This window comes from Elephantulus edwardii, unplaced genomic scaffold (assembly GCF_000299155.1).
Source record: "Elephantulus edwardii isolate Elephantulus edwardi_28Jun2011 unplaced genomic scaffold, EleEdw1.0 scaffold00041, whole genome shotgun sequence".
NCBI lineage: Eukaryota > Metazoa > Chordata > Mammalia > Macroscelidea > Macroscelididae > Elephantulus > Elephantulus edwardii.
In genome coordinates, this window is record NW_006399791.1 from 16,314,617 (window position 1) to 16,320,190 (window position 5,574).

Sequence of the window (5,574 nt, forward strand, 5' to 3'; positions counted from 1 at the left end):
AAATATGTCAATTGGTATATTGTACCTTTATATATTTGTTATGATGCAATTTATACTATAGCTTAGTATCAAAGGAAGGATTCTGTAGCTCTGGTGGCCTAGTGGCAAGAAGGTGCACTCCAGTCCCAAAGGCTCAGTTCAAATATCCACCAGATACTCCACAGAAGGATGGGAAATCTCCTTCTGTGCCAGTCAGATCCAATTCAGCAGTATACACATGCGCACGTGCGCGCGCGTGCACACACACACACACACACACACACACACACACTGAGAATGAGAGTGTGAGAGACAAAAATCCCAAAAGAAGAGTTCTTGAGTAAATGTTACTGTGACACTGTTTCTTAAAATGAAACTATTGTTTCATCTCTTTTTTTTTTACACAGAATATATTTAAACTGGATTTTAGAAACATAGGAAAAATAACTATATCTTGCAGAAAGGCAGGCTTAAAAGCTTGATGGGCCGCTCTCCCATAAAACAGACATAAATATGAAGATGGTATTTTTTTAAAAATTAGAATTGATGAGATTGTGGAGACTTTGGAACTCTCATCCATTGACAGTGGGAATGTAAAATGGCTTGGCAACTACTGAGAACTGTTTGGCAGGTCTTTCAAGTTGAACATAGAACAAACATATGGCATAGTTATTGCAGTTCAAAGTATCTGAGATATGTACCATCCCCCCAAACACACACACACACACACACACACACCAGGTTAACTAGACCTCATTGTCATTGAGTCAATCCTTACCCATGTGATACTCCACTGAGTTTCAATGCTGTGAATGTTGTTGTTAGGTACTGTCAAGTCAAGTATGACTCATGGTGACTCTATGAACAAAAGATCTGAACCTTCTTCTATCCTGTACCATCCTTACACTTTCTGACACACAACATCCCATTGCAGCAGTTACCGCATCAATCACCTGATCAAGGGTCTTCCTCTCCTTCTTTGACCCTCCACCCTTCTCAGAATCATATCTTTGTCCAAGGATTAGCACCTCCTGGCAACATGGCCAAAGTATGTGAGATGAATCTTCATCATTCTTGCCTCCAAAGAGCACTATGGCTGCACCCTCTCCAAGACATATTTGTTTGTTTTTTGGCTGACCATGGAATGTTCAGTACTGTTTTCCAACACCACAGCTCAAAAGCATAAGTTTGTCTTCTGTCATATTTACTCATTATCTGGCTCTCAGACACATAGGAAGTGATTAGAAAGACTATGGTCTGAATCAGATGCACCTTAGTTCTCAAACTGACATCATTACTCCTCAATAATCTGGAAAGGATCATAACTGCAGACTTTCCCAGTGAAATGTGTCTCCCTCTTTTATGATTACTGGTACCAAGGGTGTTAATCGTGGGCTCAAGCAAGATGAAGCTGTTGAAAGTTTCAATCTTTTCTCCATCCATCATAATGTTGCCTATCAGTCCGGTGGTAAGAATCTCTATTTTTTTTGTTGTTGTTGTTATGCTGAGATGCAATCCATATGGAAGCCTGCATCCCTTGATCTTCTGGAACAAGTGCTTCAAGTTGTAAATATTATTGAAAGCAAATTGCCTCATCTTTTTCACAAAGAGTGTCTACTGGATTTAAACCATCAAACTTTCTGTAAACATCTCAACATTTAACCAACTATGTCACTAGAAGTCAAAGGAAGAAATAAAAGAGAAATCTGTACACTAACAGTAATTGTTCAAATTGGTTTTTTGTCAAACATTCTTCTAGGTGGTATAGCACTGGTCTGTGCATTGCTGTGCAGGGGTAACTCATGGTTACTGTGATGCTAAAGACTGTGACACTGATGTGCCAAATGTGGTAATGGTTACCTATGGTAGACAGTGTTTGGTGGAGCTTCCTCATTTAAACAAGCTTGGAAGCAGGAGTGGCATCCACCTCCGAAATGGCTTGCCTCTGGAAACTCTATGAACAGTGCTCAGGTCTTTCATTCATAGGGTTGCTATGAGTCACCTATGACTCAATAGCATCTAACAGAAACAACAACAACAATAGTGATTATAGCACTTTTCACCATTGCCAAATGAACTGAAATGTCCAACCACAGACATATATAAAAATTAAATATGACACATATGTGCAATGCAAACAATATTACTCAGAATGGAAAAATGCATGTTCAATCACAACCATGGATGAAACTTGAAAACCATTATGCTGAGAAAAGGAAGTCAGGCACCAAAGGACAAATGTGTATGATCTAATATACATTAATTATTCAGATCTATGGAAAACAGGGATTGTTACAGTCATGGGAAGAAAAGGAAAAAGGAAAACTTTCGTTATGAGTCATTGAGTGCATATTAAACTTGTTGGGATAATCTAGAAAATTAAGTGATAGAGGCTATAATAATATGAAAATTGCAGTCAACATTATAGAATTGAAACGTGGAAATTGTTGGATATGTGAAGGTTCTGTTGTGCATATTTTCACCACAACTAAAAACCAAATAAAACAAAAGGAACAGAAGCACTTACCATCTCTAGAAATTGCCCAAAAGACTTATAGTAACTGCATAAAAATTGACTTAAGACAAGCTACCACAAATTAGTCTCAAAGTGCAAGCTCTTTGCTTCTGAGTTGGAATCAACCCATAGCTGACTTTCTAGTGAGTTTTCTGAGATTATGAATCTCGTGGAAGAAATTATCTCTCTTTCTTCCCCTGAACCCACTGGTGGATATAAACTGCCAGCAAGGTGGTTTTTTTGGGTTAGCAGCACAACTCTCCAGGGACTAAACTACCTGAACTTCCTACTTCTCTGGATTATTGTTGTTTTGGGATGCCATGGAGTCAGAAATGACTCATAAGTAACCCTCCAGTGGGTTTTCAGAGGCAGTCAAGTGCAAGGAAGGAGATTGTTCATCCTTCTTCCATGGAGCATCTAATGGATTCAAACTTTGTGCTTTTGGGATTGCAGCACAGTTTCTTACCACTAAGCCAGCTGGGGCATTTGAACCGCAATTGTCCATGCTTTGTAATGAAAACCACAGACAGATACACAAAGCTCCCACCTACCCAGATTTCTATCTGAGGGCTACAGTTCTCTCTCTCTCTCTCTCTCTCTCTCTCTCTCTTTAGATCTAAATTAAATTTATTAATAGGAGAGTTTGATGGTGTTTAACAATCATGGGTCTTGATGGGGGGAAAATAAGCAGAAGGTATATAGTTAAAAACAAGACTTTAACTAATTGTAAGGAATCTGAATTCTTTACCCATCTTTGAGAAATGAGTGAACTTGAGAACCATCAGAATAATTGAACTTCTCGACAACTGGATTGTATGAGTGAAAGGTGTTTATGCGAAATCGATGACTCGAGAAAAGGACAGCATAGAAAATGTTCCTTGAGGGACTAGGTGTTGACATCTTTTTTTCTGATACTGGTTCATTATGTGACTGCAATTGCTGTGGCCAACATCACGTGGTAAGAATTTGGAAAGAGTTAACCAGGGTGCAGTGCCGCGCACATGCCAGGATATTTGAGTAGGGCACGCAGTGCGGAGGATGGGCTACAGTACTCTTGAAGGGCAGACAACTGACATTTCTCTTCTCTTTCCTATTTAGTGTTGAAAAGGCTACATTCCAAGCAATTGTAAGTAAGAAGAAGTCAAGAACTTTTGTCTCCTTCTGCAGAAGAGACTCTCCCCAGGCCTAACTTACCCTGTGTTTATTTGTGTACCTACCAGTAGGAATGACAGCTAGCTGACCCTCTGCTAAGTTTACAAAGGCAGTTAATTGCTAGAGAAGCTATAGCCTATCTTTCTCCCTCAAAGCAGCTGGGGGACTCAAACTAAGTGCCTCTGAGGATCACAGTGCATGCAGCTTCTTACCACTAGGTCACCAGAGCTCCATTAACTTACCCTGTAAGGCCTCAGCTGCATTCACCAAGTGGACGTAGGTCCCATATGACAAGAACAGAGAACTCAGTTCATTGTGTTTTATGTATGAGAATGATTGTAGGAAACACAACATGAATGTGAAATAGCACAACATACAATGTATACAAACTTTGTAAGCAAACCACTTAAAAAAAAAAAGAACAAGAATGGAGAACATCAAATCATCAAATATCTCCCTAGGGGATGTGACTTTACTTTAAATAGCATATGTGCATATTCAACCCTAAAGGTATTCTTAAATACAATGAAAATATTGGATGTAAACTAGTGGAGGTTTATTCTTTCAGAAATCTTACAGTTAACAAAATTGTATGCAGGCTAGTTTACTAGAGAAAAGCATGGAAAAAATATAGCTGAGAAAACCTTTCTGGGGTTAAAAAGCTACTCTTATAAATGAGCTTTAATTTAATTGAGTTATACTTTGGGAATGGTTGAAAAAAGAGAACATTCAGCAAGCAACTGAAGGAAGATTTAGTGGTGCAATAGGTAATTAATCACTTGGCTCTTAACCAAAATGTCCATGGTTTGCGCTTATCCAGAGATTGCAGGGGAAAAGTCCTATTAAAGATTATTTTTACTGTGTGCTCTCAAGTGGATTAAGGTGTGTCATGCAAGTTGACACATAGCAACTCTAAAGGACAGAGAACTGCCCCACAAGTTTGCCTTGGCTATAAAATTTATTAAAGTAGCTCTCCAGGCACAATGGTTAAGTGCTATGCTAGGCTGTTAACTAAAAAATTGATGGTTCAAATCCACCCAGTGGCTCTTTGGGAGAAAAGATTCAAACTAAAGAGTTCAGTCTCTCAGAAACCTATCGGGCAGTTCTGTTCCATCAAATGGAAATTCTATGAGTTGAAACACCAGTCCTTGGAGAAGGACATCATGCTTAGAAAGGTAAAGAGAGAGAGCAGGAGAGGAAAAGCCTGCATGTGATGGATTGACATGACAACTGGGTTAATGGATGTGGATGTATCAGAGATAGTGAGACTGGCTTGGGACAGGGCAGGCATCAGAGCTATTGTGCATAGATTCTCTATGAATCATGGTTGACTCGACAGCACATAGAAACAATACATGCATTGAAAATCTATTGTATGGTACCTAAAAGGATCATTTACATGTAATATTAACAGAGATAGACAGCTTAAGAGGCATTGAAGAAATAATTATTCAAATGAAATCTTGTTAAAACCACTGCCCGTCCAGAGTACTGTGTATGCCAAAAACTATACCCTTCAAGAGGCACCATCAGAGATATCACACACACTGTGGAAAACAGGGAAATCAGTCTCTTGAAAAATAGGGGAATAAGAAAGGAAAACAAGTCTAAGGATTTGAAGCAGATTGTGGAGTGAAGATATAGAGAATCAGTCAATTTGAATGAAACCTAATATGGAGAAGGCATAGGAACTCAAAGGAAAATAAACACAAATGGCCTACAAACATCATCTATTTTAAGTAAAAACATGACAATAAAGAAGTATTTCCAACTTTCTAGTAAGTATTGCTATACTGCTACTGCTCCCAAGTAGTGATTTGATGTATTCATTTTGGAAATCAGTTTTGGAAAATTGGTCAAAAATTTAAAACATAATGTTTAAAAAATAACTGTGGTAAGGAAATAATTTGATAATAACAGCAGATTAT